Source organism: Lycium barbarum, chromosome 3, assembly GCF_019175385.1.
Source record: "Lycium barbarum isolate Lr01 chromosome 3, ASM1917538v2, whole genome shotgun sequence".
In the NCBI taxonomy this organism is placed as follows: Eukaryota; Viridiplantae; Streptophyta; class Magnoliopsida; order Solanales; family Solanaceae; genus Lycium; species Lycium barbarum.
In genome coordinates this window covers 99,301,105-99,325,383 of record NC_083339.1, presented here as the reverse complement: position 1 = coordinate 99,325,383, position 24,279 = coordinate 99,301,105, and the positions used below count along the sequence as shown (strand labels likewise).

Sequence of the window (24,279 nt, the reverse complement as noted above, 5' to 3'; positions counted from 1 at the left end):
TAAAATGCTTAGATGACCAAAGCATGAATATTATTGCTAATATAGAATCCCTTTGACTTGTATTGATATAGATCAAAGTTGAAAGGGTTGAAGAACATTGTATTACGCTCAAAAGCTGGAATTAAGGTATGTGAGGTTAACTATCTACGCTGGGGAATATTCATGATTCTCCCTAAGCCTCATTCTTCATACTTGTCCGCAATTTGACTCAGAATATAGTTTAGCCCTAGTTTCATGATATGATATAGAACTGTTATCTTCTAGGGTTGCAGTTACAGAATTCGTTCATGGTTGTCACTTTGAACATCATGAACTCAGCACGTAATCTTTATAGACTTATGCATTGTTATCACATGAGTCTCAGTCAGTGTATAACCAGTTATTTGCATAAGTCCTATAATCAGAAACAGTTATCATGCTATCAGCTATAGCCAGTCTCAGTCTTGTAAATTGTTAATGTTGAACACCTGTATCTGTATTTTTGGGCCCTAGGCCACAGTTTATGCATACGTATTGGTTGGGCCAGAGGCCACAGTTTTTGTGCACATTATTTGGGCCCCAGGCCACAGTTATATTTACAGTTTTACAGGTGATTCTTCATCCAGAACAGGGAGTACTTCAGCTTCTTGCTTTCCTGTTTAGTTCAGTTTCAGTTTCAGTTTCAGTTCCAGTATTTTATTGCTTCAGTTGCTTTATATACCAGTACAATTCAAATGTACTGATGTCCCTTTTTATTGCTTGGGGGCCTGCATCTCGCGATGCAGGTAACGATACACATGTTGACGACTCAGCTAATTAGGAGTGCACGTATCAGCTACTGGTGAGCCCCACATTCCTTCGGGGCGTTGTCAGCTATCCAGTTATTTCAGTTTATAGACAACTCTATTATTCAGTACTCTTAGAGGCTTCATAGACACAGTTCAGACAGTCAGACATTTATTATGTTAGCCTTGTTGGCAGTTGTTCAATCGTTTTGGTTTAGCCGTGTTGGCTACAGTCAGATATATTTCAGATTGTCTAAGTATTTCCGCATTATGATTTCAGCCAGACCTTTAGTATATCATCATGTGTTTAGTTGTTTCCATATTCAGTCATGTTTTGATATCACATGTTGATTCAGTCAGCCAGTTGGTTCGCTCGGTCACATGCAGTCAGGCACCAGGTGCCGTGTTACGTCCAGGCCCAGGTTCGGGGCGTGACAAAGCTTGGTATCAGAGCCCCAGGTTTAAGTGTCTTAGGGAGTCTATGAAGCCGTGTCCAGTGGGGTCTCTTTTATATGTGTGAGGGCTCCACACATATAAACAGTTGACCACCAAGACATTCAGGATTTGTTTCACTTCTTTCATACTCTAGTTCGTGCAGATAGAGTAATGCTTTTAGGAATTCTTCTAACTCGTGCGAATTACGTATTTCAGAAATGGCTCCAAAAAGAAAGTACAACAAGAAACATACGGCTACTAGCCAGAGGGCTATCGCTGACGCAGCAACAGAAGGGGGCACTCAGGCCCAGGCAGCCGCCACAGCTAATGCCGCTGCTATGCCTCCCAATACTTCTGATGCAGATATTAGAGGAGTTATTCAGCTACTCACTCAAATTTTGGCAAATCAGGCCCAGTGACAGGAAACGGCCCCTAGCTCAGGCACTAGTAGTGGGTCAAATAGTTCTAGGAGTCAGGAGTTTATGCGGATGAAGCCGCCAGTGTTAACAGGGTTAAAGAAGGAGGAAGACCCCCAGAATTTCATTGATGGACTCCAGAAAATATTTCGTGTGATGCATGCTACTGATACAGAGGCAGCAGAATTCGGGGCTTTCCAGCTGCAAAATGTGGCCCATATTTGGTATGAGACATGGGAACAATCCCGAGGGGAGGATGCACCTTCTGCTACTTGGGAAGAATTTGCAGACGCTTTTATTGAACATTTCATGCCAATTGAGGTTAGAGAAGCCAAGGCTATAGAGTTTGAGAATCTAAGGCAAAAGGACATGATTGTTCAGGACTATTACCTCAAGTTCGTGTCATTGTCCAGACATGCTCCTCACATGGTTCCTGATATGAGAGCCGTGGTTAGGATATTTGTACTTGGGCTTAAACCTGAGTTGCACAGGGATGCCAACACAGTTGCTCAGAATGACAAGATGACTATTTCCAAGATACTGGCATTCGTGCAAGGTAACGAGACAAGAATGAAGGAAGAAGAAGCCGTACAGAAGCAAAAAGATAGAAAGTTTAGTAAGAGGGCTAAGTCTGCTGGTAATTTTAGTCATGGGGGATCTCAAGGTGATGGCAACCGTCAGTTTTTTAAGAATAGGTCATCAAGACCTACTCCCTCAACAGCTAGTGCTCCATTTCAAAGGTCCAAGTTTAACCAGAAAGACCGGAACTTCAGAACGACAGGCTCACATTCACAGGCCAGCGTGACCAACCGTGGTTTTCAACACCCTACATGCAACACTTGTGGTAAGAAACATTCAGGAGTATGCCGTTTGGGCATGGATGGTTGTTTTGGGTGTGGTCAGCCGGGTCATTTTTTCTGCGGGATTGTCCGTCCGCAAGACGGAATACCGGAGGTAACAATAATGTAGCTCAGTCCACAAATTCATCAGCTCCCCGAAATTTCCAAGCCCAGCAGGGGCGCGGAGCAGCAAAGCCTGGTAATACGGGCGGTGGTCAGAATCGTCTGTATGCACTGTCAGGTCGCCAGGATACAGAGGCTCGTGGAGATGTTGTCACAGGTATGCTAACAGTCTTCACCTTCGATGTATTCGCTCTTATGGACCCAGGATCCACTCTATCTTATGTAACCCCGTATATTGCTAAGAAATTTGGGATAGAACCCGAAAAGTTGCAAGAACCTTTCGAAGTATCCACACCGGTTGGGGAATCAGTTATAGCTAGGCATATCTATAGAGGCTGTCCAGTGTTAATCTACCATCGCAGCACCATAACAGACTTAATAGAATTAGAGATGGTAGATTTTGACGTGATTATAGGTATGGATTGGTTAGAGTCCTGTTATGCCTCTATGGGTTGTAGAACCAAAACTGTGACATTTGATTTTCCCGATGAACTTATAGAATGGAAAGGTAATTCAGTAGCACCTAGGGGTAGATTTATTTCCTACCTTAGAGCCAGAAAGATGATCTCCAAGGGGTATATTTATCACTTAGTTCGAGTCAGGGATGCAGATGCCCAGACTCCAGCTTTTCAGTCAATGCCAGTTGTTAGTGAATTTCCAGAAGTCTTTCCAGATGACCTACCCGGAGTCCCTCCCGATAGGGAAATTGATTTTGGAATTGACCTACTTCCCGGCACTAAACTGATATCTATTCCACCGTATAGGATGGCCCCAGCAGAGTTAAGGAGTTAAAAGTTCGGTTGAAGGATCTTCTTGATAAGGGATTTATAAGGCCAAGTGTCTCACCTTGGGGCGCACCGGTCTTGTTTGTCCGAAAGAAGGATGGATCCTTGCATATGTGTATAGACTACCGCCAGTTGAACAAGGTCACCATTAAAAATAAGTATCCTCTTCCCAGAATAGACAACCTATTTGATCAACTTCAGGGTGCTCAGTGTTATTCCAAGATTGACCTCAGATCAGGCTACCATCAGTTAAAGGTTAAGGAAGTTGACATTCCGAAGACCGCTTTCAGAACCCGTTATGGTCATTTTGAATTTCTTGTCATGTCATTTGGGTTGACGAATGCACCAGCAGCTTTCATGGATCTTATGAACAGAGTATTCAATCCTTATCTTGATTTATTCGTCATTGTGTTTATTGATGACATATTGGTGTATTCCCGTAGTGAGACAGATCATGCAGAGCATCTTAGAATAGTGTTGCAAACTATCAAGGATCGTGAGCTTTATGCAAAATTCTCAAAGTGCGAGTTTTGACTCAAATCAGTGGCCTTTCTAGGCCATGTAATATCAGGTGAAGGTGTTAAGGTGGACCTTCAGAAAATTGATGTTGTCAAGAATTGGCCTAGACCCATCTCAGCAACAGAAATCAGAAGTTTCTTGGGTCTGGCAGGTTATTATAGGCGTTTTGTTGAGGGATTTTCCTCTATCTCAGCTTCGCTGACTAAGCTGACTCAGAAGAAAGTCAAATTCCAATGGTCAGAGGTATGTGAGCAGAGTTTCGAAGAGTTGAAGAAGAGATTAACTTCTGCTCCAGTTTTGACGCTGCCGGAGGGAACTGAAGGGTTCGTGGTTTATTGCGATGCTTCGGGAGTTGGTCTCGGATGTGTTTTAATGCAGCATGCTAAGGTTGTTGCTTATGAGTTCAGACAGCTTAAGACTCATGAGAAGAATTATCCAACCCATGACTTAGAGTTAGCAGCTGTTGTTTTTGCACTCAAGATATGGCGGCACTACTTGTATGGAGTGCATGTGGATATTTTCACCGATCATAAAAGCCTGCAATATATTTTCAAGCAAAGAGAGTTGAATCTTAGGCAGAGGAGATGGCTCGAATTGCTTAAGGATTATGATGTGGATATTCTCTATCATCCGGGGAAAGCGAATGTTGTAGCTGATGCTCTTAGTCGGCTTTCCATGGGAAGTTTAGCCCACGTGGATGTAGGTAAGAGAGTTTTGATAAAGGAAGTACACCGTTTGGCCAATCTTGGAGTTCGACTGTTGGAATCCGAGGATGCGGGTGTAGTTGTCCAGAATAGAGCTCTTTCCTCTTTAGTCGTGGAAGTCAAGGAGAAACAGTTTAATGATCCCTACTTGTTGCAGCTAAAAGAGGGAATCCACAAGCATAAGACAACGACTTTCGAATAAGGGGGAGATGATGGTACCTTGAGGTACCGACGTAGATTGTGTGTTCCAGATGTAGATGGGCTCAGAGAGCGAATCATGTCAGAAGCTCACAATTCCAGGTATTCCATTCACCTAGGTTCCACTAAGATATATCATGATCTTAAGGAGATTTACTGGTGGAACGATATGAAGAAGAATGTGGCAGATTTTGTAGCTAAGTGCCCGAATTGTCAGCAAGTGAAAGCCGAACACCAGAGGCCTGGTGGCTTAGCTCAGAACATTGATATTCCTGTCTGGAAATGGGAAATGATCAATATGGATTTTGTGTCAGGTTTACCTCGTTCAGCTAGGAGACATGACTCTATTTGGGTGATCGTTGACAGGCTTACTAAGTCAGCGCACTTTTTGCCAGTCAAGACCACAGATTCAGCAGAAGATTATGCCAAACTATATGTTAACGAGATTGTCAGATTGCCTGGGACACCAGTGTCCATTATTTCAGATCGTGGTGCTCAGTTTACAGCAAACTTCTGGAAATCCTTTCAGAAAGGATTGGGTACCAAGGTGAACCTCAGCACAACTTTCCATCCACAAACAGATGGTCAGGCAGAGCGCACTATTCAGACCCTTGAGGACATGTTGAGAGCATGTGTCCTAGATTTCAAGGGTAATTGGGATGACCATTTACCTCTCATCGAGTTTTCCTATAATAACAGTTATCATGCTAGCATTGGAATGGCACCGTTTGAAGCTCTGTATGGGCGAAGGTGCAAATCACCAATTGGTTGGTTCGAAGTAGGTGAAGCAGAGTTGTTAGGACCAGACTTGGTTTACCAGGCTATGGAGAAAGTCAAATTAATATAGGAGCGTTTGAAAACGGCTCAGAGTCGCCAGAAGTCTTATACAGATGTGAGACGAAGGGAGTTAGAATTTTCAGTTGACGATTGGGTGTTCCTTAAAGTCTCACCTATGAAGGGTGTTATGCGATTTGGCAAGAAAGGGAAGCTCAGTCCCAGATATATTGGACCTTACAGAATTTTACGAAAGGTTGGTCTAGTAGCTTATGAACTTGAGTTGCCACAAGAGTTAGCTGCTGTTCATCCAGTGTTTCATGTATCCATGTTGAAGAAGTGTGTGGGAGACCCTTCGTTGGTTGTTCCTGCTGATGCTATAACAGTTAAGGATGGCCTCACCTATGAGGAGATCCCTGTAGCCATGCTTGATCGTCAAGTTCGCAAGTTGAGAACTAAGGAAGTAGCCTCAGTGAAAGTCCTGTGGAGGAGTTAGAAAGTTGAGGAAACTACATGGGAAGCCGAGGAGGATATGAAATCCAGGTACCCGCACTTGTTTCAGCCTGCAGAAGAGATTTATGATGAAGCACCAAGATTTTGAGGTATGAAAGTTTTATTTTCATGCTATTGGTCGTGTGTGGCCAATTTATAATGCTATTGTGATGTAGCCCTATGAGGCAATGATATTATGGGTTGTTGTGACAGGTTGGTAGTGCCTTATTACAGGTGAAACTCTGGCGAAATGTTTGTAGAATCCCGAATGGTTATCCTTCGAGGACGAATGATCCCAAGGGGGAGATATTGTAACACCTCGTAACGTCGGACGAAAGTTTGACTCATAAGATGATAATATAATGGAACCAATATGAGGGTTATAGGAAGTGTTTTGAAAACCAATTAAGTCATAATAAATGTCTTTGGGCAAAGAAAAGTTGGAAACCACTCTACGGGGCATGGTTGCAAGTGAGTTTATAGAAGGTCTTACTTCCAACGACCATAACCCCTCAATTCATTTGGATTTTGGGAAAACTTCCTTGATGAAAGTTGCAGCACCTTGAAATATCTTTCAAACGGTATATTATGGGCCTCAAACAGACATCTGTGCAAAGAGTTATGCCCATTATACGACAGACTGTCCGAGCAGAAGAATTTTGACGGACCATTTGACGGTCCGTAGAACATTTTGACGGTCCGTAAAACATTTATACGGTCCGTCAAATGGTCACAGAGAATCATATTTTGCTGGGCAGTTTTACGGTTCATTTTGACGGTCCGTAAAACAATTATACGGTCCGTCAAATTGACTCAAGCCAGCGTAAAATGGTCACAGAAAGTCAATTTTTGCTGGGTAATTTTACGGACCATTTTGACGGTCCGTCAAACAGTTTGATGGTCCGTAAAAATGGGCGTAGAATTGCCCGATGGGTCAGATTTTAAGATATTAATAAGAGACCCAAACTCATTGTTTCATTCCCATTTCTCCGACACGACTCAAGGGTTCTCTAAAGCCATCCAAACACTTCATATGCAAGAATCCAAGTGAAACTAAAGATCCACTTCATCAATCCACAAAAACTAAGTGTGAGAAACACATCAAATCCATTCAAGTCAAGCAATTCCATGGAAGGTGGAACTAGGGTTTTGTTCAAGTGAAGCATTTCAACTCAAGGCTTATTCCTACAATAACTAAGGTAAGTTTTATGATGTTTCATGATGATTAAAGTGTTGATAAGTTCTTGGGAGAATAGTAACTGGGTTTGATAAAGAGAATTATATGAACTATGCTAGGGTTTTTGGATTGTTGACTTGGGATTGTTGTATTCATATGGGTGATGGAGAATGATGTTAATTACATCTAATTAAGATTGTAGAATCACCTACGAGTAATAGAATGGGAATTGGGTGAAGAAATCACCATTAATGGAGACTGTGGAGCTTCATGCCCACTAAGTGTTTGATAAAATGCTTAGATGACCAAAGCATGAATATTATTGCTAATATAGAATCCCTTTGACTTGTATTGATATAGATCAAAGTTGAAAGGGTTGACGAACATTGTATTACGCTCAAAAGCTGGAATTAAGGTATGTGAGGTTAACTATCTACGCTAGGGAATATTCATGATTCTCCCTACGCCTCATTCTTCATACTTGTCCGCAATTTGACTCAGAATATAGTTTAGCCCTAGTTTCATGATATGATATAGAACTGTTATCTTCTAGGGTTGCAGTTACAGAATTCGTTCATGGTTGTCACTTTGAACATCATGAACTCAGCACGTAATCTTTATAGACTTATGCATTGTTATCACATGAGTCTCAGTCAGTGTATAACCAGTTATTTGCATAAGTCCTATAATCAGAAACAGTTATCATGCTATCAGCTATAGCCAGTCTCAGTCTTGTAAATTTTTAATGTTGAACACCTGTATCTGTATTTTTGGGCCCTAGGCCACAGTTTATGCATACGTATTTCTTGGGCCAGAGGCCACAGTTTTTGTGCACATTATTTGGGCCCCAGGCCACAGTTATATTTACAGTTTTACAGGTGATTCTTCATCCAGAACAGGGAGTACTTCAGCTTCTTACTTTCCTGTTTAGTTCAGTTTCAGTTTCAGTTTCAATTCCAGTATTTTATTGCTTCAGTTGCTTTATATACCAGTACAATTCAAATGTACTGATGTCCCTTTTTATTGCTTGGGGGCCTGCATCTCGCGATACAAGTAACGATACACAGGTTGACGACTCAGCTAATTAGGAGTGCACGTATCAGCTACTGGTGAGCCCCACATTCCTTCGGGGCGTTGTCAGCTATCCAGTTATTTCAGTTTATAGACAGCTCTATTATTCAGTACTCTTAGAGGCTTCATTGACACAGTTCAGACAGTTAGACATTTATTATGTTAGCCTTGTTGGCAGTTGTTCAATCGTTTTGGTTTAGCCGTGTTGGCTACAGTCAGATATATTTCAGATTGTCTAAGTATCTCCGCATTATGATTTCAGCCAGACCTTTAGTATATCATCATGTGTTTAGTTGTTTCCATATTCAGTCATGTTTTGAAATCACATGTTGATTCAGTCAGCCAGTTGGTTCGCTCGGTCACATGCAGTCAGGCACCGGGTGCCGTGTTACGTCCAGGCCCAGGTTTGGGGCGTGACAAAACCACCCGTAACTTAACTCAAATACCCAAATTTTCCATTCTTCCATACCCTAAATTTGTTTCCCGGTTGATCCTCAAATATATTCACTACCCCAATTTGAATTACATGATCCTGACTATGACCATACCACTGAATGAATTGGTTGATTCCACAATATCATCACAGACACCACAACCCTCTGGCTGCTGTCGCAATCCATTTCCAAAACTGAACCACTAGAGTACTCTTATTTTGCTAATCCTTCCTTAACACCTTCCAAGCTATCATCATCACCAAGATTCCTTAGAGCACATCGACACATTGCTCCAGTCCAAATCATGACTTCCTTTCGCTAGGAAAGAATCATTCTTTATATAAGCAAATTCTAAGTATTCCCATCACAATCGATCTTATCAAGAGCTTATTACGCTAATTCCAATCTCGTTAGTTTAGTATCCCGAAGTTGGAACCACTTAGTCAAATCTGATCGTCCAATCCTTCTCAAAATTTCAAATCACCAAACTTTATGCACACCTACTGATTGCTTTGCCAAGCCAAATTCGTAGAAAATCATCTGATCACGCTAAAAACTTCCTGAAAGCATTTGTAACTTTTCAATTTGCCGCCAATACCAGTGTAAACCATTAGAACTGGCCGAATAGATGCCATTAACAAAATATTATAAAATCCCTTTGCCAAACTTTAATAAAGATCGTTAACACTGTCATACCTCCATTCTGAATTGAAAACCTACCAAATCTTCGAAAATGGTTACTAGATTACCATAAATCTTCCTAATAATACATCCATAAGATACCCTACATTACATGAACAATTTTGACCCGGTGTGAGATGCATAATTGTCTGATTATCTCTGATAGTTACCGAAGAGATTCTGAATCATTATTCTCGCTACTCTATTCATCCAGGGTTGATGAAGATGTACCGTTTTATCAAAGAGATTTAGTGGCAGAATGGTATGAAGAACGATATAGCAGAGTCCGTGGCTCCAATTACCTAATTGCTAGTAGGTAAGGGTTGAGCATCAGAAGCCTGGTGGACTGTTGCAGGACATAGCGATTCCAACCTGGAAATAGAAGGCGATTACTATGGATTTCATTACAGATTTACCTCATTCTCAGCGCAGGTTTGATTCGATGTGGGTGATTGTTGATAGACTTAAAAAGTCAGTACATTTCTACCTGTCAGGGCTACTTATTCTATCGAGGATTATGCGAAGTTGTAAATTAATGAGGTAGTGTGACTTCATGGTGTTCCAGTATCTATTATTTCAGACAGAGGTGCACAGCTGGCAACTAACTTTTGGAGGTCCTTCCAGAAAGGATTGGGGACACAGGAGAACCTTAGTATACCATTTCATCCCCAGACAGATAGGCAGGCTCAGCCTATAATTCAGATGCTCGAATATATGCTATGAGCATATGTGATAGACTTCGGAGGTAGCTAGGATGATCATTTACCGCTTATTGAGTTCTTGTATAAGAATAGCTACTATTCCATTATCCAGATGGCCCCGTATGAGGCCCTGTATGACCAAAGGTGCAGAACTCCTATCAGATGGCTCGAGGTTGGATAATCAAGGTTAAAAGGGCCTGAATTGATCCAACAGGTAGTGGAGAAGGTGTTACACCTCGGAAATTACAGACTTGTTGCCTTGTGAATAAGCTAATGTGAGCTTAAGGTAATTATGAAATCCTTACAAGATTAAGGGAAGTATTATATAACTTAAAGGGCATAATATAAGATGTTGCTTTCATGTGAATATGCGAAATTTAGTTTGTTGAAGGAAGTGAAATGTAAGTCGTGTTCGAAAAGGTTTTCGCTATGATTGAGCTAATATTTATTTTGTGATGTCTTGAGGGGATGCTATAGGGCTTATTGTATGGTTAATGAAGTGTTATTTAAGTTCCAAGAAGGTTCCACGAGGATTGGAAGTCAAACGAATCAACGAGAGAAAGTTTCGTATAACTGTGAGTTATACGGCCAATTATACGGTCCGTATAAGGGGGGTCCGTATAACATGACCCTTACGGAAAGGGATGTTTCCATGGTGGTGTTATACGGTTCACTTATACGGACCGTATAAGTGGTCCGTATAAGTGCATCGGGCATATATTTTTTTTTTTTGTATAAATAGATGGCAAGAATCAAGGTACCCATGTGTTAGAAGTCTTGCTAGGGTTAGTAGACTACAAGGGATTCTTGGGTATTGAAGCTAGGGTTTTCACATAAGTTGATAGCCACTCCAAAGCTCATTCCCATGAGATAAAAGGTTAGTTTTCATGCTTATTTCAAGTTATCATGAATGCTTGATTGTTGAACAACTTGGGTAGAAGAAGAAAGTAGAAAATGTGGGCTAAATGTCACTTTTATGATATTTTTGAGTAGTAAGCTAACTTGAGTCCTGATTCATAGTATGATATGGATATAATATTGTTATGGAAGGTAGAAATAGTGATGAGAAAGCATTGTATGGAAATGTGCTAAGACTGGGTGTGAAGTTGTTAGTATAAATTGAGCATGAGAATGAATTTTGAAGGCTTAATGGAATGTGATTACTTGATTATGATATTGTAGGTGTTCTTATGGATGTTTGGGAGTTGTTTTGTAATACAGTGGAAGTTGACGAAATAGGGGAAATGCTGCCCAATTTTCATTAGATCATGAGTTATTCTAGTTTGAATTTAAGAGTATCATTAAGGCTTAACCATGGTATGAATCCTTCAAAATGTAGATTGTTCAAGCTTTGACGGTGAACGTTAAGTAATTAAGAAGACCAAGAGGTATGTAAGGCTGACCCTTCTTTCATTAAGGCATGATTCCTTTGCTATATACCCTCTCATGAGTTCCATAAGGTCTTCCAAATGACTCTATCTTAAAAGTTACTAAAGCTCATGATCCTTGATACTTTCACGATTCTATTACCTCCCTAATATGATAGTTGATTCTCCAAGGATAGATGTAATGAAAGCGATGATGGTAATGATGTTGATGATACTTATGGACTCTTATGTATACGTTTCTAAGTATGTATGACTATTATGTAACACCGAGCTTATATGGTCGGGTATGATACTTATCGCACGCGCACCTCTGCAGTTGGGTACGAAAAACCCTGAGCCTTGGTAGGGCCAGCTATGTATAACACCAAGCCTTGTCATGGTCGTGTACGTGAAACACCGAACCTTCATGGTCGGGTACGTGAAACACCGAACCTCCATGGTCGGGTATGATACTAATAAATATATGTATATATATACATAAGTAAGCATTAGAAATGGAAGGTCCCTATGAAAGACAAGTAAGTAAATCTGATGATGGCCACTAGAGGTACAAATGGCTCTATTACCTCCTGGTTTTTCTATCTTATGCTATTTATTATGGTCCTACTATGATGTTGATTATGCTTTACATACTCAGTACATTATTCGCACTGACGTCCTTTTGTTTGTGGACGGTGCGTCATGCCCGCAGGTGGACAGGGAGTGTCACGACCCAGCTAGGGGCCGCGACGGGTACCCGGGGCTAACCACCGAGCACCGCTCGTTCTATTACTTATCACGCTCATTAACATTCTTTTATCACATTCATACTCAAATTATAAGGAAATCAACTTTCATTTGAAGACATAAATACTTTTATAGACGTAAGCCTTTAGGCTATCAAAATATTATATGTATATATATTTACATAACGGCAACCTCGTGAAACCATGTAACCCACACTGCGTATCTATGAGCCTCTACTGGAGTACTAGATATATGGACGGGACAGGACCCCGTCGTGCCCAACATATACAAATGTACACAAAAGATAATCAAGCACCTCCGGAAAAAAGGAGTGCTTTCAATCACCTGACAGCTCCTACGAGTCTGGATCGAGCTCACCTCCCTGTCTACCTGTGGGCATGAACACAGCGTCCAAAGAAAACGGATGTTAGTACGAACATTGTACAGAGTATGTAAGACAAGAATGAAATATATAATAGAGGGATCGTGAGCCATAAGAGAAAGATATAACCTGCATGAGTGTCGTAGGTAAATACATTTCTTACATATATCAAATTTTACATAATCATGGCACATATATCATCACATCGTAATCCTCATCGTTAACCCACGTCCGGGTAATCATCAAATGCCGCCCACTAGTGGTGATCATGCCCGGCCCTCAAGGCTTGGTGTAAACATAGCAGCCCGCCTTAGCGGTGACATGCCCGGCCATCTAGGCACGGTGGAATCATATGCAGCCCGCCTTAGCGGTGACATGCCCGACCATATTGGCCCGTTGGAATCGTATCTTCATATAGTCAATCATGACCCATCATTATTACACATCTCATGAACATATCATAATCTTATCATAGCTCGGCATTTTCATACATAACATAGGCATATTATAAGCTAGCATTATTGATCATCTTATAGACATATCATAACTTAGCATCATTTCACATTTATCATTAGGAGCATACATTAGGCTTTGAAGGCAACTATGGCTATGTTGGGGTGACATAAGGTTGTGAACCCCCGATTATAGTATGAGTATTCTGTCTCACCTTGAAGGAAATAGTATATAAGGTGAATGTTAACAATAATGACATCTTTAACGTTATAGAATCATCATATCATGAACTCTTGAATCGCTATACTTTAACTCATCATCATCATTATTATGCTCGAATGTAATTTTGTATATTTACGGACTCATAAGCTCCATCATATAGGAGGATCATGGAAAGCTAGAAAGATTCATGCCTTTGAAGGAAGGGATAAGCCTTACATACCTTTGTCGTTTACTAATATATCGCTTGCTTGTTCTCCTTTAGTGCTGTTACACCCCGTAAGAGTCTGTGATATTTTAATTAAGACAAGAAAGAATGAGTTAAGAAAGTTCAAGGAAAGTTAATCGAGTTAGTAAGAATATCGTTATATATATGGTTGCCTTAAGTATCCCGAGGTGACATCGTAACCTAAAGGATTTGAAATCGCGTTATGAGCGTATATGAGGTAATGTGAGTGCCCTTTTAAAGTATTTGAGATTATTAGTAATGATATAGAAGATGGATAAAAGATATGAATATATTTTTGCGATTGGAGTTTCGTCGAAGCTTCGTAAGTTCTCCAGTTACGTTTAAGGTTATGGTGATTCTCCGGACCCTTCTAGACGTGTATGGATTGTTATGTATGTATATGTATGTATAAGAGGTTACATGAGAGTTGGAAGAGGATTAGAAGATAAACGAATCTAAACAAAATGAATCGGAACAACTTCAGTAAAATCTCGGACCAGATTTTTAGCCCATATCGTTGGGGGCATATCTCCTAGTATATGAGGAGGTTTAAGGTGTTTCAAAAGCCTAAAATGAATTTCATCGAGTCTAGTTTCCAACGCAACAAACCGCTCGTCAAAATGATATTTGGATAAGGAAATATGGACAATGCAATTTGGGCTGGCAGGGCAGCAAGTTTGGACCCGACCCAAACACTAATGTTTCGGCCCATGAGGCCCATTAACGTTAATATATATGGCAAATTCACTTGAGGACTAATCATTTTCAGCTTATATCCTCCAAAAACATTAGAGAGAGAGAGAGAGAGAGAGATCCTAGGCTAAGGAAGCCATTTTAATCAAAATCCGAGCTCCGAATCCCGAAGCTCATGAATAGAAAAACGTTGTACGTTGCGTTGCCTTCAATTTGAGATAAATATTGGTCTTGGGGGATGAAATTTTCGTGGTGGAGCTTCTGATAAGGTATTTATAAAATTCCTTTTATGTTATTAAAGTGTTTATTTAGAGTTTTAACGAATTAGAACGGAGAGAACAACATTATAAACTCGTTTGTTGTTTTGTTGAAATTTATGGGTGAGGGGCTGTTTTAATTGAAATTGATGGACTGATTTGAATTACTATTTTGGTTGTTGTAATCATGGATATGTGAGGAGAGTGAAGGAATTTAATGGTTAGAGTTGGAGTTAAATTGTTGTGGGTTGTTGTAAGGATTATAGAGATAATAATGTGGTTTTATTGAACATGAGTAGATGATGTGGTGTCGAGTGGCTGCTGTTGTATTTCCCTGAAAGTTTCTGAAAATATTGCATGAAATAAGGTATAAGAAGTGCATATGGGCTGCTTGGTGTATTGCAAGTGTTCGTTAGAATTTCGGGCATCGTTATGTTACAGTTGGGGGCTGTTTTGATATGTTGTTGTTCTTGTTGAAATAAGAGAATTGAAGATATGGTTGTGTCCATATGTTATTGTTGGTATTTCTGTGTCAACAGGAGAGCAATTGGAAATTCGGATAGACGAGTTTATAGGGGAAATGCTGCCCAAATATTTGTAGAGAAGTGATGAGTTAAAGATTGAATACCAAAAGCCTTATAGTTAACAATTGGTAAAAATGACCATTTGTAGGTTTTGGGCGAAACGGAGATTGAGTTTGGACAAGCGTGAGTAGCGCGAAAGGTATGTAAAGCTTATCCTTTCCTTCTTTGGCATGCCCTAGGTCTACTAGGTTGAGATTTCGGCCTCGGGGACCATCCTGCTCATCGTAACCCGAGATTAGTTTTCGTTACTATTCATTCAATAGAATTGAATTATAAAAGGTGCATTTTACTAGAAAAGTGGTTGGACTTCCAAAACGTTTACAAATGTAACCCGATCGTTCTAAAACTTTCCTGGATGACTCCGTAGAGTCTAATGGGCGTGATTCTCGTTCGCCGCCTCGACTTGGCCCGAGGTGGGCCCGCTATCCCCGATGCCTCTCTTATTGTTCTGTTTGTCTTATTCCCGTACGGTAAGTCAAGGGAACTCATGGTTATTGTTCCGACTACTAAACGGGAGATATTTTATCTATCCCGAGACAGATTTTAATGATTATTGACCCAATTGTGGGGACCGAAACCCTGACATGTGATGTACGGCTTTAGCCAATGTACTCTTGTCCGGAGTTCGCAGGTAACCCCTGGTTATTATGCTGTTCACTATATGATAGGTGTTATGACCACCTTCATGAGCATTATAAAATGTTTTTGACATCTAAAGCGTTTTTAAAAATCTTACCCTGAGATTCTGGACAAACTACTTATTTTCCTTATTTTCCGATATACGATTTTGGTATACCTGAGTCTGTGTGATGCATGATCCTGGCATGTGTGATTATGTTTGGAAAGTGATAATTTGGCATTTTGTCTGGTTATCTTCTGTGTTACCGAGTCCTGGGCCGGTTATGTGAATATGCGCATATGTGATATTGGCCGCTGGACCCTCGACTGCGGCGTGCCCGACATTGACTGCTGGACCCTTGACCGCGTCATGCCAGACGTGTGGCATTGACTGCTGGACCCTTGACCGCGTCTGCCACACTTGTGATTATGCCGACATAGACCGCTGGACCCTTGACCGCGGTATGTCGAACTTGTGATAGAAAACCGCTGGATACTTGACTGCGGTATGTGTGATTGTGACCGCTGGACTTATGGCCGCGGAAATTGTGCGTTGATTCTTTTATGTGTGTGAAACAAAGATGTTTTCCAAAAGAAAGCAAACATTTTGTGATCCCGATTGCCGTGTTGATTTCTCCGGAACTTCTTTTGCCTGTTGTACGCCGGATACGACTCCTTAGTATGCTGGCTATTATGCTGGCTTTCTATATATCGTATTTCAGTTGTGACTTTGCTTTCTGTGTTGTATGCTTTACATACTCAGCAAATATTTCGTACTGACCCCCTCTTTTCGGGGGGCTACGTTTCATGCCGCGCAGGTACTCCCAGGTGAGTTGAAGACAGTATAGAAGATGTTCCAGTGCAGATGGCAAGCTCCATTTGTTCCCGGAGTGCTGCCGAGTCAGATTTGGTATGTTATGCTTTCTGGATTACGTTAGTGACTTTGCAGACAGCGTCGTGGGTATTGGTTGTCAGTCTGTAAGCGACTCCGTCACCCAAAATGTCAGTCTGTGTTATGTACTGAATTTTGTATGATTATTGATTCGTTATGCTTGGAAGCTACGTGAAAGAATATTTCTGGAAAAAAAATATTTACGATGTATTTCATCTCATTTGATTTGAAAAGTTTGACATGATTTTATGTGCAGCAAGAGTCTGAGGGTTCGCTCGGCCCTAGGTAAGGGTCGGGTGCCCATCACACCCTAGCGGAATTAGGGTGTGACAAAGTGGTATCAGAGCAGGTCTGTCCTAGGGGTTGTCTGCAAAGCCGTGTCTAGTAGAGTCTTGTTTATCGGTGTGTTGTGCACCACATCGATAAACAGGAGGCTACAGGGCATTTAGGGTGTTACCTTTCTTTGGATCTTAGAACGTGCGATAGAGCCAGCCATAAGAAATGAAATTCCTCTTACTAACCTTTGATTTCAGCTGAAGAATGATATCGACAAAAGAAAGTGACCGATGATATTGGAAGCTACACAATACGCAAGTAAGTTATGGTACGAAAGAGGCGTGTCGGGTAAGGTAAGAATATTGGAATTTGATTGAAATGTGAGATTTGCGGATGAAAGAGAAGGTGGATAGAAAAGTACAACAGAACAGATAGTTAAAGGATCAGGTACGTCTCGAGGTGCCATATGTGAGGTAAGTCCCGACACCTTTATACTTTTATTTGAAATTGTTAGCCCTGTGTGGCTATGATACGATGTGATATGATATGTATATACGTATGTGTGTTGGCCCTGTGAGGCATGGTCGGTATTTCCTGCGTGCAGGTTTTGGGATAGTAAGAAATACAGAGGAACCTCTGCCCAAATTTTTCCGGAAATATGAATAGGAAAATGAGATATAAGTTCTTAGCATGTTTTGAAAGTCGAAACCGATAGGGAAAATCTATTATGTTGGGTTAAATTCTAAGAGATAACCTCCATGTCATTCGTAAGAAGCATCATCCTTACTTGGGAAATTTTATTTTGGGAAAGCATATATGATCAGCAAATTTCTGGAGATTATTTCAGGAGGGATTGGGGACCCAGGTGAACCTGAGTAAAGGGGCGATAGAAGAGTTGAGTCAAAAATAGAGAAACGACACGAGATAATATGCTTGAAGTGTTATAAGTCGGATTAAGGGAAATTGCGAAATGGTTTAAGTGAGATGGTCAGAACGAGCTAGTTGCTAGAAGACAGTGAATTTAAAGAGAACGAGCAAGAAGAACTCGACTTAAGCTTCAAGTATAGATGGATATGGTAAGTTGCAGTCGATTACGGAGGTAGCTAAATCGTGTCTACTATATTTGGAAGATCAATATTAACAGATGTCAGGTGGAGAATGGGATTAGTCTAAGTAAAGAAAGGCACAACATGATAGATGAGTTCAAGTTACAAGTGAATCGTTATAAGATCACCAGAAGCAGTATAATTATGTAGGACTAATTTGACATTCGGGGACGAATGTTCCTAAGGGGGGGAGGATGTTACACCCCGTAAGAGTCTGTGCTATTTTAATTAAGACAAGAAAGAATGAGTTAAGAAAGTTCAAGGAAAGTTAATCTAGTTAGTAAGAATATCGTTATATATATGGTTGCCTTAAGTATCCCGAGGTGACATCGTAACCTAAAGGATTTGAAATCGCGTTATGAGCGTATATGAGGTAATGTGAGTGCCCTTTTAAAGTATTTGAGATTATTAGTAATGATATAGAAGATGGATAAAAGATATGAATATATTTTTGCGATTAGAGTTTCGTCGAAGCTTCGTAAGTTCTCCAGTTACGTTTAAGGTTATGGTGATTCTCCGGACCCTCCGAGACGTGTATGGATTGTTATGTATGTATATGGGTATGTATATGTATGTATAAGAGGTTACATGAGAGTTGGAGGACTATTAGAAGATAAACGAATCTAACCAAAATGAATCGGAACAACTTCAGTAAAATCTCGGACCAGATTTTTAGCCCATATTGTTTGGGGCATATCTGCTAGTATAGGAGGAGTTTTAAGGTGTTTCAAAAGCCTAAAATGAAGTTCATCGAGTTTAGTTTCCAACACAACAAACCGCTCGTCAAAATGATATTTGGATAAGGAAATATGGACGATGCAATTTGGGCTGGCAGGGCAGCAAGTTTGGACCCGACCCAAACACTAATGTTTCGGCCCATGAGGCCCATTAACGTTAATATATATGGCAAATTCACTTGAGGGCTGATCATTTTCAGCTTATATCCTCCAAAAACATTAGAGAGAGAGAGAGAGATCCTAGGCTAAGGAAGCCATTTTGATCAAAATCCGAGCTCCGAATCCCGAAGCTCATGAAGAGAAAAACGTTGTATGTTGCGTTGCCTTCAATTTGAGATAAATATTGGTCTTGGGGGATGAAATTTTCGTGGTGGATCTTCTGATAAGGTATTTATAAAATTCCTTTTATGTTATTAAAGTGTTTATTTAGAGTTTTAACGAATTAGAACGGAGAAAACAACATTATAAACTCGTTTGTTGTTTTGTTGAAATTTATGGGTGAGGGGCTGTTTTAATTGAAATTGATGGACTGATTTGAATTAATATTTTGGTTGTTGTAATCATGGATATGTGAGGAGAGTGAAGGAATTTCATGGTTAGAGTTGGAGTTAAATTGTTGTAGGTTGTTGTAAGGATTATAGAGATAATAATGTGGTTTTATTGCACATGAGTAGATGATGTGGTGTCGAGTGGCTGCTGTTGTATTTCCCTGAAAGTTTCTGAAAATATTGCATGAAATAAGGTATAAGAAGTGCATATGGGCTGCTTGGTGTATTGCAAGTGTTCGTTAGAATTTCAGGCATCGTTATGTTACAGTTGGGGGCTGTTTTGATATGTTGTTGTTCTTGTTGAAATAAAAGAATTGAAGATATAGTTGTGTCCATATGTTATTGTTGGTATTTCTGTGTCAACAGGAGAGCAATTGGAAATTCGGATAGACGAGTTTATAGGGGAAATGCTGCACAAATTTTTGTAGAGAAGTGATGAGTTAAAGATTGAATACCAAAAGCCTTATAGTTAACAATTGGTAAAAATGACCATTTGTAGGTTTTGGGCGAAACGGAGATTGAGTTTGGACAAGCGTGAGTAGCGCGAAAGGTATGTAAAGCTTATCCTTTCCTTCTTTGGCATGCCCTAGGTCTACTAGGTTGAGAATTCGGCCTCGGGAACCATCCTGCTCATCGTAACCCGAGATTAGTTTTCGTTACTATTCATTCAATAGAATTGAATTATAAAAGGTGCATTTTACTAGAAAAGTGGTTGGACTTCCAAAACGTTTACAAATGTAACCCGATCGTTCTAAAACTTTCCTGGATGACTCCGTAGAGTCTAATGGGCGTGATTCTCGTCCGCCCCCTCGACTTGGCGCGAGATGGGCCCGCTATCCCCGATGCCTCTCTTATTGTTCTGTTTGTCTTATTCCCGTACGGTAAGTCAAGGGAACTCATGGTTATTGTTCCGACTACTAAACGGGAGATATTTTATCTATCCCGAGAGGATTTTAATGATTATTGACCCAATTGTGGGGACCGAAACCCTGACATGTGATGTACGGCTTTAGCCAATGTACTCTTGTCCGGAGTTCGCAGGTAACCCCTGGTTATTGTGCTGTTCACTATATGATACGTGTTATGACCACCTTCATGAGCATTATAAAATGTTTTTGACATCTAAAGCGTTTTTAAAAATCTTACCCTGAGATTCTGGACAAACTACTTATTTTCCTTATTTTCCGATATACGATTTTGGTATACCTGAGTCCTGTGTGATGCATGATCCTGGCATGTGTGATTATGTTTGGAAAGTGATAATTTGGCATTTTGTCTGGTTATCTTCTGTGTTACCGAGTCCCGGGCCGGTTATGTGAATATGCGCATATGTGATATTGGCCGCTGGACCCTCGACCGCGGCGTGCCCGACATTGACTGCTGGACCCTTGACCGCGTCATGCTGGATGTGTGGCATTGACTGCTGGACCCTTGACCGCGTCTGCCGCACTTGTGATTATGCCGACATAGACCGCTGGACCCTTGACCGCGGTATGTCGAACTTGTGATAGAAAACCGCTGGATACTTGACCGCGGTATGTGTGATTGTGACCGCTGGACTTATGGCCGCGGAAATTGTGCGTTGATTCTTCTATGTGTGTGAAACAAAGATGTTTTCCAACAGAAAGCAAACATTTTGTCATCCCGATTGCCGTGTTGATTTCTCCGGAACTTCTTTTGCCTGTTGTACGCCGGATACGACTCCTTAGTATGCTGGCTATTGTGCTCGCTTTCTATATATCGTATTTCAGTTGTGACTTTGCTTTCTGTGTTGTATGCTTTACATACTCAGTACATATTTCGTACTGACCCCCTCTTTTCGGGGGGCTGCATTTCATGCTGCGTAGGTACTCCTAGGTGAGTTGAAGATAGTATAGAAGATGTTCCAGTGCAGATGGCAAGCTCCATTTGTTCCCGGAGTGCTGCCGAGTCAGAGTTGGTATGTTATGCTTTCTGGATTACGTTAGAGACTTTGCAGACAGCGTCGTGGGTATTGGTTGTCAGTCTGTAAGCGGCTCCATCAGCCAAAATGTCGGTATGTGTTGTGTACTGAATTTTGTATGATTATTGATTCGTTATGCTTGGAAGCTACGTGAAAGAATATTTCTGGAAAAAAAAAATTACGATGTATTTCATCTCATTTGATTTGAAAAGTTTGACATGATTTTATGTGCAGCAAGAGTCTGAGGGTTCGCTCGGCCCTAGGTAAGGGTTGGGTGCCCATCACACCCTAGCGGAATTAGGGTGTGACAAGTGCACACGTTCTACCTTCAAGAGAATTCGTATCGACTTTAGCTAACAATTATAAGAACGGACTTACTAACGCTAGAGAAAATTGGGAAGCATTTCCTTCATTTGAACTACCTTTCCCATGTTCTATATCAGCTCCCAAACGTTCATATCAACATTCACAATATTGAAAACGATAATCATCATTTGTATACATTAACCACAATTCACCAATTCTCTTCAATTCCTCCATATTTATGGTTATAGCTCATTATCGCATTTTTATCGTATATAATACTTATTCCATGGTCTAAATGTCATTTATAACGTATTCACGATCACGACATACCAACATTCATGATTCATCCCAACCACTATTCAACAATGACACTATTTACTCATTTATGACTCATTTTCTATGTCTTTCTACAATTCAAGTGTCTTAGCCTTCCAATACCTTAAAAAATATGGTATGGTCATGAAACATACCGTAGATGATGGATGAACAACCCTTGAATGGAAATACTCTTCCAGCACCAAAACCCTATTTCACTTCTCTTAGGATTTCTTGGCTTGGATGAATTTCACTAGGTTTCATACACTTGTTTTCATGGATTTGGTGTTGTTGATCTTGGCCTTCCCTTGAATTCTTGTGGATGAGTGATGGAGAATATTCTAGAGGTTTCTTGACTTGTGGAGAGTGGGAATGAAGTAAAATGAAATGAGAGAGGTCCCTTATATTAAATGTTGAACCTGTCCCGACCAACTTATATGGACCAACATACGGTCTGTATATTTTTCACTGACCGTATGTTGGACCGTATGTTTGGTCCAGAATGTGATGTCCCTATTGACCAATTATACGGCCTAACATACGGCCAGTATAATTTATACGGTCCGTATGTTGGGCCGTATAATGCCCAGTGGTTCCGTTTTCGTTCTAGTCGACTCGTTTGATCTCCGATCCTTATGGAACCTTCTTGACACTTGTTTAGCACCTCAATACCAATCTAAGGGACGTTATCACTCATCTCCAAGACATCATTATGCCATCATTAACTCGTGGCTCGTAATTTTTACCCAACACGCAACATACCCTTTACTTTTTTTTACCAAGCTTCTTCCTTTTGGTCAAATGTCTTTGAATCTCGATTAAGATCATCAAATGCTATTTCTTACTTATCCAAATCATCATATACCTCGTGTTCCTTGCTAGCCTATTCACTGTACACCAACGGGGAATTTTCCAAGGTGTAACATTCTTCCCCTCTTTTGGAACATTCGTCCTCGAATGTTAAACACTCGGAATTCTACGAAAGTTTCGCCAGAGTTTCCCCTATAATATGGAACTACTATCCTGTCACAACGACCCATAATATCATTGCCTCACAGGGATATACCACAATTTCAACATATATATGGCCACACACGAGCAAAATCATGATAATAAAGCATACATACCTCATAATGTTGGGGCTTCATCTTGAATCTCCTCTGGGGGTTGGAATAAATGCGGGTACTTGGACTTCATACACTCTTCCGTTTCCCAAGTCATTTCTTCCTGGTTGTTGTTTCGCCATAAGACCTTGACTGATGCTACCTCTTTATTTCTAAGTCTTCGCACTTGCTTGTCTAGAATGGAAATAGGCACTTCTTCACATGCTAGATTTTCTGTCACTTGGACATCATCAATCGGAACAATTCTCATGGGATCTCCAACACATTTGCGGAGCATCGAAACATGGAAGACTGGATGGACTGATTCAAGCTCTGAAGGCAAGTCCAATTCATAGGCTACATGACCCACCTTGCGGATAATTTTATAGGGTCCAATGTATCTAGGACTTAACTTCCCTTTCTTGCCAAATCTCATCACCCCTTTCATCGGCGATACTTTCAAAAATACCCAATCATCAACCTGAAATTCTAAGTCTCATCGGCGATTGTCCGCATAAGACATTTGGCGACTTTGTGCTGTCAACAATCGATCTTGGATCACCTTAACTTCTTCTACCGCTTGTTGAATCAATTCAAGGCCTATTAGCTGTACTTCTCCTATTTCAAACCATCCAATTGGAGATCTACACTTCCTTCCATATAGTGCTTCATACGGAGCCATCTGGATACTGGAATGATAACTATTATTGTACGCAAATTCGATTAGCGGCAAATGATCATCCCAACTACCACCGAAATCCAACACACATGATCGTAGCATATCTTCCAAGGTCTGAATAGTGCGCTCGACTTGCCCATCAGTTTGCGGATGGAACGCCGTGCTAAGCTTCACCTGAGTACCTAGACCTTGTTGGAAGAACTTCCAGAACTTGGCTGTAAACTGTGATCCTCTATCTGTGATAATGGACAGTGGAATACCACGAAGTCGCACAATTTCTTTGAGATACAACCTCGCATAATCTTCTGCTGAATATGTGGTTCTAACCGGAAGAAAATGAGCTGCTTTCGTGAGTCTATCCACGATCACCCATATAGAATCATACTTACCTCGAGAACGAGGTAACCCCGCGATAAAATCCATATTCATAACTTCCCATTTTCAAGTAGGAATTTCCATTGCTTGCAATAATCCTCCTGGCTTCTGATGGTCGATCTTTACTTGTTAGCAATTTGGACACTGTGCTACAAATTCTACTATGTCTCTCTTCATGCCATCCCACCAATACATTAGTTTAAGATCATGATACATCTTGGTGGCACCTGGGTGAATAGAATACCGAGAACAATGTACTTCTTCTAGAATTCATCGGTGCAATTCTGCCACATTCGGCACACATAGCCTGCTTCGGTATCTAAGAATTCTATCCATAG

At 40.7% G+C, this 24,279-nt stretch overlaps 1 pseudogene; it reads left to right on the top strand.

The window, feature by feature from the left end:
* Nucleotides 1–2,185: 2,185 nt before the first annotated feature.
* LOC132631052 (uncharacterized) overlaps nucleotides 2,186–24,279 on the top strand; it is a 101,340-nt pseudogene continuing 79,246 nt past the window's right edge.